At 42.8% G+C, this 13,112-nt stretch overlaps 1 protein-coding gene across 4 annotated transcripts in view; it reads right to left on the bottom strand.

Annotated features, from left to right (window-relative positions):
• Window positions 1-13,112, bottom strand: part of GTF2IRD1 (GTF2I repeat domain containing 1) — a 561,920-nt gene that overhangs the window by 435,265 nt on the left and 113,543 nt on the right. Inside the window, exon 1 of one of the 4 annotated variants that reach the window (XM_069226905.1) lies at window positions 3,684-4,519. The exons of the other annotated variants lie outside the window; for them this stretch is intronic. The gene's annotated coding sequence lies outside the window, so the exon portion shown is untranslated. Of the gene's footprint in view, window positions 1-3,683; window positions 4,520-13,112 lie in introns of those variants that run through there. 4 annotated transcript variants of the gene reach the window in all.

Here is a 13,112-nt window from a genome sequence, read left to right as displayed (position 1 = left end):
TCTTCTCCAATCCAATCTACTCCGGTCCACCCCACTCTACCCCAATCCAATTCACCCCACCCCAGTTCAGTCCAACCCTCTTAAAATTCATCTAGCCCAACCCATTCCAATCCAATCAACCCCAGTCCAATGAATTTAATCCACCACTCCAGTCCAATCCACCCCAGTCCAATCCAATCCACCCCGCTCCAGTTCAGCCTACTGCATCCCACTCTAGTCCAATCTAATTCACCCCACTCACATTCACCCCACCCCACTCCAATCCAATCCACTCTACCCCAATCCAATCAACCCCACCTTAATCCAATCCATCCCAAACCAGTCCTTTCACTCTAAATCACTCCACTCACCCCATCCAATCTAATCTACCCCACTCCAATCCACCCCAATCCAGTCCACCTCACATCATTTCAAACCACCCCATTCCAATCCAACCTGTCCAGTCCACCCAATCCAATCCACCCTACTCTGGCCCAATCCAATCCACCAGACTACCTCAATCCACTCCAACCCACTCCACACCACTCCACTCTATGACAATGCACTTTACAACACTCTTTGCCACTGAACTCTACTCCCCTTAACTCAACTCTTGTGAAGCCACCCCTCCGACCATGAAGACCTCCTGGGGATTATCCAGTGACTGTGTTGACTACAGTGGTGTGCAGAGGCCTCCATCTGTTTTCCCACTGAGGCACAGTTAAGCATAGGCCTGGTGAAACTTGGCTATGACAGTCATGCTGCTGCCGTCCCACTGGGGTGCAGACTACGGAGGTGTCACAGTAAGAGCAGAAATGGCTGGCAGGCACAAAACACCACAGACATCACAGTGGTGTACAACTGATATGTTTTGCCTGAAGATCTGCTTTACCCAGGTACCTTGACCTGTGTTTGTTCTTAGCATTGAGTCACCAAATCAAACAGCTCTGTTTACTGGAAAGTGTGTAGCAGTGCAGCACCAGCCATCCTAGCTGGAAGACGAAGAAATAAACACAGTGTTGTTGGCAGCGATGTGGCTGACAGTGGCTGAGGGCGTAGTGAAATCCTTAATGATAGAGAAGATATCCTTACAGCTGTTGGCACTTCCTTTGATGCAGTCCACTAGTGCTTTTTTCTTGGTGTCTCTAATTTGCTGGGGATAGAGTCTGAGTGCAGCCTTTTAGGTACTTCTGTCAGTGGTGTCGCCGCTGACTCTCCATTCCCTTTCTAGGTGTTTATAATGCTTGGTGTCTTGAAGGTCTTCTGTGTACCAGCTGACCTGCTTATTTGAGCTACTATTCTTGTTGGATTTGATGGGTGCATCCCTGCAGTTCTTGATCCAGTTGTTGGTCCATGTGAGCTGTGTGGTGGTGAAGATGGGGGCCAGTGTGTGTCCTGCGGGGTGTGTTGGTTCTGTGATGAGCTGAGTGAGTCTGATGTAGCTCAAATTTTCCAGGAGTGCTGGGGAGTACGGGCTGTTTCGGTCTACCAGGTCAAAGTTGAAGTCTCTGGAGACGATTGTGAGCTGAGCGCCAAACTCAGTGGTGAGGTTGGTAAAGGTGGCTCGTGGTCCGGGTGGTCAGTAGGCAAGGGTTCCATTCAGGTTGAATTTTTGGAGATTTGCAACTAGAAGTGCAAGTGTTCAATTAATAGGCTGGCATCCTCTATGAATACCTGTGCCTTTGATGGATTCTTTGTAGATGATAGCGAGTCCTCTTGGCTTGTGAAGGCGGTCCTGTCAAGCGATCTTGTAGCCCGGTGGTGCCATGGTGATGTCAGGAACCGATGAGGGGTTAAGCCAGGTCTCTGTGATGAAGAGGACGTCGAGTGCGTCACTGCTCAGAATGTCCCATATTTTGGTTGTTTGTTTGCTGAGTGATCGTGTGTTGAGAAGTATGCATGCAGTGAGTGATGATGTGCATTTGGTGTGGCGTGTGGTATAGAATGGGAGTGTAGGCGTTGTTGGTGCTGGTGTGTGTTGGGAGGGGGTTTTGAGGGCATTGTTAATATTTGGGAGAGGTTGGGTGGCTGCTGAAGAATCAGCGGTGGGCAGCAGTTGGGAAATCGGCGTCCGGGGTCTAGCAACCTAATGATTGCTGCAGAATATCGCTGGGTGGTGATTGGACAGATCAGGGTTCCTGACGCTGGGCACAGTCCAGGCATGAACAGGCACAGATGAGCATGCATCTGGTGCGCGTCTGGTGCACCTGCAAAACTCCCACTGCAAATGTCTGCTATGCCTCCATGCCGCAGCAGTCATTAAGTAGGTCCTCGGAGGGGAAAGGAGTACGGGTACCATGATGTCTTTTCCTGTGATGATGTGAAAAATAAGGTTAGACTTATTGCAAGCATTCTCCCATCACTTGTGTGGTTGATGTGTAAAATGCATGTCACAGATCTGAATCGTGGCAAAGACCACTTATCTTTTCAATTTTCAACAGATTATGAAATAATCACCAATGAAATTGATATTAACGATGCCTGCTGTTTAACGGCCAATTTGCACTGTGTCATTTATAAATAATTAAGAACGTTGTTTGTGGATACTGGGCCTGAACTCTTAAAGTTATACAGATTGCAGTCTTTCCATCATGTCTTGTGTTTGGTCGAAGTCTGGTAGGAAGAGAAATCGAAAAACAGTGCATGCAAAACATCTTCGGCACTTGGAGGGCAAACGTGTGCTTTCTTGGTTTGTAACACCAACAAGAACAGAAACAGCGATCTACAACGGTGAACTGTTCCCACTACACCCGGAGAAGGCAAAGACCAAATTAGGCTTTAAAATGAGACTTAACACCTGATGATGCTAAGACCTGCATATATGTGGCTATCTACATATTTACCACTGTGCAGAATAACGTGTAGCTAGGCACAGCCGATGCTCCGATACCAACTCATTCTTTGAAGAGGCGTTACTGACTTCAGGCACTAGATGACATGCAGCTAGGGAAACATCGTACTAAGAGAAGTGCAAGCACTGCTGCGGTAGGAAATAATGAGACAGGAACTAGGCCTCCCAATGTATAAAATCCATACTTTAAGCGAACTGTATAATTTAGTCAAACAACGCAAAATAATTCACAGGCATGACGTCATCTCCGTGAAATATAAGCTTTGAAACGACTGCTTTGTTCTGTAATAAAAGTAGCCAAAATGTAATACATGCATGTACAAACCCTGCACACATAGGGACGCATACTAACAGCAACAAGCAAAACAACCAGATCACCTGTTAGGACATAATACAACTATACACCCTCCAATCACACACAGCAGCCTGTAATCTATATCTATAATAATAACATTGGAAAGGCCTGTAACCTTTCTGTACAATTCCAAGTGCTGCAATGCAACAGCAGGTGCTGTTGGATGGTACTCATATGCTAGATATAATAACATTACCATATACGTTTATAAAATGCCTGTTCACGGTGGGAGGGAAGTAAGTGAAACGAATTTGTATAGGATCATTGTTTGCATGAAGGCGGGGGGCGGTGGCTACATCACAAAATATTTTGACTGGTGGCTAAATGAAGGCAGCGCTAGCGCCAAATACCTTCTTTATATGTCACGATGAAGCCCAAAACCTATAGAGACGGTGTCCTACATTTGAGCTCTCAGTGCTGACTTTACGTGATGTGCTCCTGGTGCCGTTTTAACGAGTGTCGAATCTCGAAGTCCCTGTTAGAGGGGTAGAAACTGACCTGCAAGGTGAACTATGCGACTCCATGGGCCCGACAGGCAGAAAAACATCTGCGGCTGTGCAACATCTTAGCGTTTGACAAAGATTTTGAAGGGCAGTCGGTGTTGTTTACAACAATAGTAGGCGTGCGCGAAATACCGTTAAAAAGTACCGACCCACTCAGGTATCCAACCCCAACAAGAAAATGAGACGCAAAGTCTTGCAGAGGTGCCTAACTTCTAGAGTTTTTTTTAATACCAAAAGCTATGCAAATGGGTACGAGGGGAGAGGAAAAAAATCCAGGAAGCAATCCTCTCTTCAGTTTTCCTGCCGGGCTTTGTAAAATGACGCTTAAATTGTGGAGCGTGATCACTGGTTTGCTGATCAGGATGAAAAAAACACAATCCTAATTCCTGGCCCCCGGTGTCTATAGCAACGGACATCCGTCTCCTTGGAAACTAATCTCGCGGTATTCGAACAATGCACCGGGGGCCTTTAATCTGCCAAACACTGGAAATCTGTATTCGAGGCTGCTTCTCTCTCATCATCAGGAACCAACCAACAAAGTATGTAGTTTCCTGGAACAAGGAGACGGGGGCTTTTTTGAAATCCAAGCAAGCGGTCTGCTTTGTAATCAAGTACACCTGAGGGTAATTGCTCGTTTTTCAGCAAACAGATGTTCCTCGAACCTCCTCCGCCCAGGGGCCCTAGAAGTACAAAGGCCAAGAATCAGAAAACATGTCGGTTTGGAGGGAGCGACAGAGCACCAAGAAAGGTGGTGTATTTTTTCTCTTCACATGGCAGGGCATTACACCGCCAAGCAGCGCCTTTCACTTTGCCCCTTCGCCTGAATGAGGCGGGGTGGGTACGAAGGGACATCGGTAAAGCAGGGTCAGCTGCTGTCACTGCAGATAATCGGGCACAGCATATTCAGACACTTGTAGCACAAAGCCTCACTTCCGAGCCAGAAAGCCTTGATTTACCATTTAACAGTAATGCAGCAAAGAAGAAATGAAACAGGAAAAAATGCTGAAGGTTAAAAAAGAGGGCTCTGCTTCTATGTTTAATTTATTGATGTTGCAACTTGTGCAGCGTGAATAAGGCCCGCCAGTGCTGGGTGCTTTACGTTGATTCAGAACTGCAGTAAATGTGGAAGCAAACTGGGAAGAAAGTCGAATAAAGGTCAGCTGGATAAGTAGAAATTTCCAAACCGCCGTATTGTGAACAAAGGTAAATGACAAAAGAAAAAGTAAATGTACCGTTTAAAGGAGAAAAAAGGGGATATTTATTAGAGGGGAATAGTGTGGCAGATACATTTAAATTCATAAAAAATCAAAAGCGGGAGACAGAAGCGGAATAAGGTTTCTACTTAGCTGCCAGTCCTAAAGCTTTTTAAATATCAGTGAGAGTGAACCTCCTGCTATAACATTCACCAGTGTTGCCCTTCTATTTAGAGCTCCTCACCAGCTATTTTTCTGCCACTGGTGTGTTCTTCCTCTGGTGTATTTGTAGCCAATAGCATAATAATTGGGTTTCTTATTCCCACCAACCAGGGGGAAATGTCTCCACGGAGTTCGGAAAACCAAATGGGATCCGTGAAAAAAGTGTGAAAAAGGTGTAGTGAAAATGAAAGTGATCTAAAATTACCTCTAAAACCCAGGTAAGTTCCAAACGTACTATAACAATGATAAGGTAAAGAGGATAAAAACAACTAGAGCGTGACGTGATGGGAACGAATTAGGTGTCCCTCACATTCAAAGGTCAACATGTTTCAGCCCACCAGCGCCTGTGAGGGTTACTGGCTTTCTTCAGGACCAATCTTGTTAAAGATCCCAATTATCCCAAGGAGGATATTACCTTCTGGACTGTTCTGTACTTGAGTACATTGACTCCATGTACCCAAAGTGAATTGCCCACAGCTCCTAAGGGAAAAGCATTGTTTTTAAAATGTAAATGGAACATATATCTGGGAACACTGAGGCCCCTGCCATATTGGCTTTTGCCTATTTGTGGATGAAAACCATCTAAACAGTATTGGCTCCTCTAATAATCAGATACTATCAATGAGAATAACTAATTGCATGTTTTTCCCTGCCTGATAACTACCCTATAAACTTCACAATGGAATCGGGAAAGAGATCAAGTTGGATCTAAAAAGACACCTAGTGGACCTGTGCTCGGATCTTAATGAGAACATTGCCACGTTTCGGGGTGATGTTGACTCAGGCGGCACCAGAATACTTAACACCAAGAGCAGCATTTGGGAGACAGTAATCAATAATTCCTCGATAAGGTAGCCCCTCTACAGACGCAAGCCAATATTCCCCATGCCCATAAAACTAAGTATTTAGAAAATCACTCCAGGAGGGAAAATGCAAAGATTCACAGTCTAAAGGAAGGCGCAGGAGGAACGTATTTAAGAGCTTTCATGACTGAACACTTCACAATGCTGCTCCAAGAAGACCAATCAAACCTACAACTGGATAGATTGCACAGAGGAGGGCAGAGGCGTACATGGGGACTCCTGGAGATCCAGAGACATACTTGGAAAGTTCCATGACTTCCAGATTAAAGAGAGTGTCCTCAGCTGCTCGTAAACATGACTTGGTCAAATACGATTAGGAATGTGACTACTCCAAGATGTGGCGCCAGTGACATCTTGAAAAACGGAGATAGGACAAAATACGATACCACTGTCTATATCCATTTGGAATCACATTTGATCTTCGGAATAGAACCCACCAAACTTCCAAAATTTCTGAAGCTGCAGAACTTTTGGGCATACAGTAGTAGAGGATTACAGGCGACCACAAGATGAGCAGTCTAGGAGATAAGAGCAATCACTTAGTAACGTTTAGGCTCTAGGCTTCTAATAGGTTAGGTGATCGTGGTAAGATTACTTGATTTTGTCTCTGATGTTACTGTTGTCCTGAAATAACGATAAAATGCATGTATGGGGTGGGGCATTTCAGCTAAATACCACATATCTAATTGCTAGAATTGTTCATTTACCTTTGTTGTTTACACACTGTTTAGCCCCGACAGGAGCCTTCTTTGTTCTTCCTGGGTAATATGGAGCTCAAGGAGCATGGGCCCTAGCTTGGCCAAATCTTACAAGCCCCTTACATCCACCACTTGATATGGCCTTTTTAGAAAACTTAGACTCTTTATATTAATGTACTAGACAACACCAGCCCCCTCACTAAGATCGTATCATAGTTAAAATACTTACACTGAACGTTCAAGGCCTCAATCCCCCCAATCAGAGATCACAGATATGGAAATATCTCTATCATGAGAAATGTGGCATTATAACTAATGCTCCCACTTTTCTATTTTTACTGTTTTTTCAGATAAATACAGACAGAAAAGAATGTGTTTCCTGTCTGTATTTATTTTTAAAGGCAGAAAAATACAGAAAATAGTGCTTCCTGTGGGTGACTCTCCATGCTGTCTTTCATGATTTCCCGGACAACAGTTGAGCAGATAAACAGCATGGGAAGTTAAAAAACTGGTTGATATTTTCCTAAATACAGACATGTTAAATATTTATACAATAATGCTGATATTTACACCTGTGAGTGTAGTGTTTTGCTATATTTGGCTGCTTGTGTTGCTAAAACGCAACATGCAACAAAGTATGAGTATACATTAATCAGTTAAATAAATTATGAAATATACCATTTTACAACTCCATTTATTTTAAAACACAAAATAAATATGAATAAATACCAATAAGATGGTCAAAAAATAAATATGGATAAATACAGACGGAAATAAAAAACAAAAAAAACACAATTTGTGGGGGTAGCGGGCGACTGGTCTGTACAAGTTGTTGGTTTTTGTTTTCTTATTGTGTTAGCTGTCCTTTCACCTGCATACATGGCATTCTGTATTCATTTTTCGACATGTCACCCTGGGCCACTCAGGCCTTGTATGTGTAATAAACCCAATAAAGTTTGTTATGAAAAAATTATTAATACCATAAAACCAAGAGCCTTAATTATAATCCTCCCAGAAACTTATCGCAAATGAACTAAGGAGGCAAGATTACGATCAAGGGTTTTTCCCCATGCATTTTATTCATCCACCACCTCAAGACATATTGGAGTGCCAATATTCATCCATGGGTCCTTCCCCTTTACATTAATCGAGTCAAAGCAAGATAAGGAGGGCAGTTTCTGATAAAGGGCAGTTTAGAAGGAAATAAACTTACAATAGCAGTAATTTACATGCCCAACTTAGGGCAAGACACCTTTCTCTGCAACATTTTCAACACCCTATATGATTTTGTGGAAGGGGACCTTATTATATTAGACTTCAACACCATCTGGATTGCCCCACTAGACTGATCAGGAGCAGCTGTCTCACACATTGGGGTACTTTTTAAGTAACTAAAATGCACTATGAAAGAATTAGATCTTTGTGATATCTGGAGAGAACAAGACAGGGAGGATCAAGCATACTCTTTCTTTCTCCCATGCCCACAGGACATATTCAAGAATTCATTCTAGAAGACCCCTGCCACAGTGCACTCCAAAACTGGTTTGATTCACCTTCCAGGCCATTGGCCATTGTTGATAGAGTTAGACTTACATAATCGACATAGGAATGCAGGACGATGCATACTTCATCCCTACCTATTGAGAAGTAAGATTAAATACATATGCAGATTAAGGGGCTCATTACAAGGCCGGCTGTCTTGAGACCGATAGTCTTGCGGTGGCGGCTGGACCACTGTACTCCATGCGGTCCAACTACTACATTACGACCCTGGCAGGCCAGCCGCCAGGGGACCACCATTCCCACCAGGATCATGATTCCCAGCAGCATGGCGGCGGTTGGAGTTGTGGTCAGCCATGGCGGTACTGAGTTCAGCATGCACAGGGCGGCCCCTGCACTGCCCACGACCAGGTCCATGGGGAGCTGAGGCTAATGCGGTTACACTGTTTCTGCTGGTCTGGCTGGCAGAAATGTCATAATGGGCCCGGGGAGACCACCAGCTCTGCGGCAGTCTCCTCCCCATGAGTTTGGCAGTTAGCTCATCTGACAATAAAAATTGTAATGAGCCCCTTAGTCATACTTCCAAGAAAACAACAATGAGGAAGCATCTCTATTGAGCAAATGAGATTTATGTTCAAGACAGTCCTCCGGGGTCACTGCATTGGTCTAAAGGCAAAAGTCTGGGAAATGCAATGGCTCCATAGAGAACAATTGGAGCAGGACTTACAGATAGTCTAACTTAACTACAGATCAACCCCTTCTTCACGATAAGGACGTAGCTTCAAGGGGGTTGTTTGGGGTGTTACATATCCCTAAAAAAAGTATTTTGTAATAGATAATTGGGTACAGGTGCTTTCAGTCGGGTATGGTGAGTTGTCTGACGGATTTCACCAGGGACTTTTACATACACACTCACAGACAAAAGCACACATATACACACTCTCCCTCGTCTCTGTTTTGAAGGTCTTAAACCATGTTGGTTATTTTACAAAATGATGAGTTTTAAGTACCCTTGACAATCCACCATTCTCTCCCTTTAAACCTCATGCGTACTTCTCATATAATATATTTTAACATGATATGCCATCATGATTGTTAGAAAATCTAAAGCTCACCTCCCCACCAGTCTTACTAGCCAAGTTATACCCCTGTCCATGCCTTCTTTGAGTAGTATAAATGCTTGGAGAGGGGTTGAGGACTTTTAAGTAAATAGAGCAGAACTAGCCCTCCTATGATTAAAACACACACAATACATCTAGGGCCATAAGGTGGGCACTTGGTTTGCATAACAGCTTTTCCAAAAACTGGAAAGAGGATATTCAAGAACATTTGGGAAGAAACAGGCATCTTGATGACCACGGAAAACAAGTTGTCAGCATTTCATAAATACTATACCAAGTTGTATATGGCCATCAAATGGTAGACTAGGGCAAAGTCTGCTTACTTGGAGTGACAACAGTCTTCACACCTGACACTAGACCATAGGAAGTCACTTAATTTGTCTATAATGGAGGAAGGAATGAAACCTATAAAATCCCTCTAGGTAAGCAAGACTCCTGGCCCTGATGGATTTACGGGGGATTCTATAAAACTTTCTCTTACTGACTACTCCCATTACTCATTAAGTGGTTCAGTACCTTTTCAAAACGGTATGGGGTAACACCCAAAATATCTGAGGTAAGTATCATACTCATACATAAACAGGGGAACGATCCCAAATATCGTTCCTTCTATAAACCCATTGTACTTCTTAACGAGGATGTATACATTTTTTACTAAAGTTCTGCGACACGTCTAAAAACAATCCTTCCAGACCTGATAGATTTTGACAAGTCAGGATTTATTAAAGATTGATCAACACACATTAATCTGCACAGAGTTGTCCGCCTGGTCGAAATGTCTGCAGATGCAGAGAAGGCTTTAGACAAGGTGCACAATGGTTTTATTATTAAAACACTGCAAAAATCTGGGTTTGGGCCAAAATGCACTGATATAATTCTAGTCGGATACCGAAAACCAACATCCAAAATAACTCTTTATGGATTGTTGTTCATCCCCTCGACACTCAAAGGCACAAATCATGATTGTTCCCTGTCCCCTCTATTCTTTGTGCTTGAATAGAACCATTAGCTAAATGCATTCAGGTAGATAAGAGAATTCAGAGGATACAACTAGGCAGAGATCTACATAAAATCATGTAAGTTCCAGATAATATCTGTCTCTAAACGTTTCTTCCCTGCTTACAAGAGTTCCTTCAGGAACATGAGGCAATCTCTAGCTTTAAAATTAATCTATCTAAATCTGAGTTACTAAACCTCACTGTTCCTCAAATGAAGGGAGAAATGCTGAGGCGATGCAATTGTGCTGGGCTCTAAAGTCACATAAATACTCAAGAGTTATGATTACCCCTCACTGGGGAGATTTATGTAAAGCCAACTTCTCTCTCCTCGCTGCCTGAACGGAGAATGTTGCAGGGAAACTAAAGATTAAAAAAAAGACAGGACTCCTCTTAAACCGCAGCTTTTTACTGTCGCAGCAGGAAAGTAGCTATCTCCATACAGGTTAACAGCTGGTATCAATTTGTTTCTTCACAGGCAGCCATTTGTATAACAACTATGAACAATACAAAAAAGGTTAATCAGTAAGTTTAGCAATTACATACCTGTAGCAAAATCACACCAACAGTGTCCCTTAACCTTAAACCTATTTCTTACACATTCTTTAGTGCAGTTCTAACAATGCTTAACAAACTAACCATTTCCTACTCTTGAATACATGTGTATTTGTGTATGTGCTTTATCACAATGCTCCCAATATCTCATCAGTTTTTGCATCCCACAGGCTAATTCAATCTCCTGCTCCCATTCTTCAATAATGCTTTTAATTTATAGAGATAACAGAATACGTGCCTGTGTGCTTAAAACTATAAATTCCTTTAGGTTTACAAACCCTGGTTTTCCTTTAACTAGGACCTTGCTGGTCATGCATTCTGTTTTCAAGTGAACTTTTCACCTCTCTGGTGTCAACACAAAGTTTAGGCCTATGTTGCTCCACCACCACCACATATGATTTTGTATTGTTTCCTACCAATGTCTGATATAACATAATACCTTCATATTTCATGGCAGACACTCTCCCTGTCCTGGCTGGGCAAAGCAAACTCCAATAAAATAATGGTACTCCACAGGATACTGTATCTGTTGCAGGCCCTATTAAGTACCATTCCCAAAATGTTTTTTGTAGCTTTCAAGAAGGCCTTGATTAAGTTTATATGGGGGAGGAGCGGGGAATCAGACCTAGGGTCTCCCATAAAATGATGTGCCAGCCCAAGGACAGAAGTGGACTGGCATTGCCTGACTTGCATGCATACCATTAAGGCCACACAATTGAGAGTTGTAGTGGTGTGGAGTGCTAGAATATCAGAGAAAAGTTTGACCCATAGGGACTGGGTGGTGGTGAATATTTATGGCCTGGAGGTGGCTGGATAAAGGGTGGGTGATGGGTAGTTTAATTCTGTTATTTCTTACCTTCAAGCTTTGCATGTTGTACTTAGCCCTTCTTGTAGTATCTTTTCCTTTTTTTGTTCTTATTGTGAAATACCATATTCTCAGCAGACTGGGGAATTATGTATCACAATAGGCTTGGTTTGAATTAGATTTCTAAAAGCAAGCAATGCCCCTGTCCAAAACGCACATTATATTCCCTACGTAAATTCTGAGTGATAGCAATGGAAAATATAATAAATACTGTTGTTAATAAAAATCAATGCAAGGATACAAAGTTTTTTCTTAAGAAACCCTCCACTGGCGCTTTGAAATACCAGGCCTTCTGAATATCACAGCAGTCTGGTCTGCATTAAACTTTATACCTATGGTTGTAAATTACAATTTCAAGCTTTATAATTTTGTTTTACATTTTTGTTTGATTTTTCATTTTATATGACCTTATTTTTGACCTGTTAATTGCCATAACATTATTTTGCCTATATTTATTTCATTTTTATAGTGCTAAATAATTGTTTTTTCTTATTCATGAACTAGCCATTATCACGAAGTTTACAGTATTACATTTAATTACTCATTTTCAAAGTTTTTCACAATAAACGTGTTGATTTTGGCCCTTTACCCAGCCTGTCTTGGGCGATCAGCCTCTGCTCTGTACGGCAGTTTGCCCTGAGTAGCCTTTGTTGGCTGCAGGGCCTAGCCTAAGACCAGGCCCTATGCCCAGTCGGCTACAGATGGCCTACCTGCACATGGTCAGATTTTGGGCGGCCAAGCATGGTCTGGCCCATTTAATTTATATTTTTATTGTATTTGTATTTAATGATGAACCCTTAGTAACTCATGGGCCCTATTGGCCCTTTCGCAAGATTCCCAAACCTGTTCTGGATTCTGCAGACCCGATAGGAAGACCAACAAGGGTCCAAGAGCCACTGCCACAGGATTTGCTTGGAGCCTCCCTGCAGGTCTGCAAACCCAACCACGACAATTTGTTTTTATTTCTCCTGCAAGAGGGGTCCCTTTGGACCTCCCACCTCAGCCAGCGATTTAGGAGATGCCTCCCAGACCCCTCATGGCTCATTCACTTATTTTCTTTTTTCTGAAAGCCAGAACCGAGCATTTGGGTTCACAGCCTGTTTGCAAACCAGCATTCTAAGATGATTTGTAATGACAAAGAGATCTTTTTAATCAATTTAAGCCCACTTGACACACTTTTGTAATGCTATTTTCTCGAAATCTGCTGAAGGGATTTACACCTAACCAAGCAAAGGTGCTTCCTTGAGTAAAATTCTACTTTCATGCCAAGTTTAGAAGAAAATGAGTTCATCCTTCTTCAGCTGAGAGCAAAAGCTCCTACAGGAGTTATCATGGGAAAAGTAACTTTTTAACACCCTTTAACCCCCCCCCCCCTTTTCTCTGTGCCACCTCCTCCTCCCAGATGGATGGGA

The sequence above is a fragment of the Pleurodeles waltl genome, chromosome 3_2 (assembly GCF_031143425.1).
Source record: "Pleurodeles waltl isolate 20211129_DDA chromosome 3_2, aPleWal1.hap1.20221129, whole genome shotgun sequence".
Taxonomy (NCBI): Eukaryota; Metazoa; Chordata; class Amphibia; order Caudata; family Salamandridae; genus Pleurodeles; species Pleurodeles waltl.
This window is presented reverse-complemented; position numbering and strand designations above follow the sequence as displayed.